Genomic DNA, 1,886 nt, shown 5'->3' with positions numbered 1-1,886 from the left:
AAAGAGGGAATCCATGCTTTCCGACTCTTTACCCAATTCTCTTCCCAATATACCAAGTTACCCTAAAATATTAGACTATACACAGTCCCTAAAGAAGTACCCGGGTCAGAGTATGTTTTTAAAATGAGAAATTTATGTGGATTCTATCACTGAGTATCAGAATTAATGGATGAACTGAAACAATTCCACAGCTACAGCACTATGTCTTCTTAGCTTTCTATGTTAACAAGATGAAGTAACATGCAAGTTCAAAGAGCTGCTAATATCAAAAGGACTCATGTAACCAATGTCTCTCTGTATTCAGGCCAAGGGAAACCAAGAGCAGCCAAAAGGTCAGTGTTTTCAAAAGGGTAACTATCCCCGGCAAAGCCTCTCATACTGTGTCAAATCACAAATCCATTTTTAAAGGAAACAAAAGCAGGCAGAAGGGACTACCCTGGTGGCGCAGTGGTTAAGAATCCGCCTGCCAGTGCAGGGGTCATGGGTTTGAGCCCTGGTCCGAGAAGATCCCACATGCTGCAGAGCAACTAAGCCCGTGCGCCAGAACTTCTGAGCCTGCGCTCTAGAGCCCACAAGCCACAACTACTGAGCCCGTGTGCCACAACGACTGAAGCCCGCATGCCTAGAGCCCATGTTTCGCAACAAAGGAAAGCCACCGCAATGAGAAGCCTGCACACCGTAAGGAAGAGTAGCCCCCCCCCCCTCGCCCCCGCTCACCGCAACTAGAGAGAGCCTGCGCGCAGCAATGAAGAGCCAACACAGCCAAAAAAAAGGAAGGCAGAAGAGGGGAGAACAAGATAGCTGTTATTTAGGCTACATAGATATGGTCATGCTGTGGTTCAAGTCTTGTCCCTGGGAATATAAGCACGTGAAACAACAGCCTAACGTAATGGAGTTCTTGGTCCTCCCTAGCCCTATGTAATGTTCCCTGCAGGGTACAGACAACATTGGGTCAAGTGATTATTCTCAATGAGATAACCTTAAATGCAGTTCTCTGCTTAAAGTAAAAGCTTGTATATAATATTAGGGTTATAGAATAGAGGACATCTGGTTTGAAATGAAGCCCATTTCTTCCAATAATACAGTAAACGCTATTTCTTTAATATTTAACCCACTCCCTTTCATAATAAAAGCCGCTGTATCAAAGTTCTGATTCTAGGAGAGAGATGGAGTCAAGTGCCATTCCAAGGGTGGCAACACTGACTGGCACGGCATGTACCCTTTTATTATCCCAGGGAGAAGAGTCTGTGAAAACCTGTTCTGGCACAAAAGATGGAATAAAGCTTTCAGAATTGTTGCACTATATTGATTTACACTGTCTTGGCCTTGGGGAGGGAGGGTGGAGAGTGAGATATGTGAAAGGAAGGCGAGAAGGAAAGTCGAGGAGGCCTGCAGGGCACTGGGAGTGGGCAGTGCCTGGGGCGAGTTGGGATTCTCCCCGGAGAAATCAGGGTGAAAATGGGCTGTATGTTACTAGGTCACTGGGCTGAATGCAGAGCATGGGAAAAGTTCTTTCGAGGACCAGCAGTGGGAATGGTGAGTTCTAGGTAAAGCTGGATCCTAGAGGTCCAGAGCAGAACATTAAGTGATGGGGTGAGCTGGGCCTCAGGCCAAGGAACTGAATTTGGTGAGAAGCTCGAAGCTGGGCCTCAGGGTCAGCTTGCACAGATGTAGTTCAACTACATTGTGCCTCTTCTCTTGGACCATCTCTGTCTGTCTTGAAATGGACAAACTAGTTGGTTGGCTTAGGAGACAATCTGACATCCCAGACAACTGAGCTTTCTGCCAGCACTCACAGAAATGGGGCTCTTCTAGGACCGCTTCAGAAAATTAAGGTCACAGCGTTTTCAGGGGGAGTCCCGAGGGCTCTCAGATGGGATGGGTTA

General features: G+C 46.9%; 1 protein-coding gene across 1 annotated transcript in view; it reads right to left on the bottom strand.

The window, feature by feature from the left end:
• The window catches only part of MYO5B (myosin VB), a 231,381-nt gene that overhangs the window by 11,564 nt on the left and 217,931 nt on the right, over positions 1 to 1,886 (bottom strand).

Source organism: Lipotes vexillifer, unplaced genomic scaffold (genome assembly GCF_000442215.2).
Source record: "Lipotes vexillifer unplaced genomic scaffold, Lipotes_vexillifer_v1.1 scaffold36, whole genome shotgun sequence".
Classification (NCBI taxonomy): Eukaryota; Metazoa; Chordata; class Mammalia; order Artiodactyla; family Lipotidae; genus Lipotes; species Lipotes vexillifer.
This window is presented reverse-complemented; position numbering and strand designations above follow the sequence as displayed.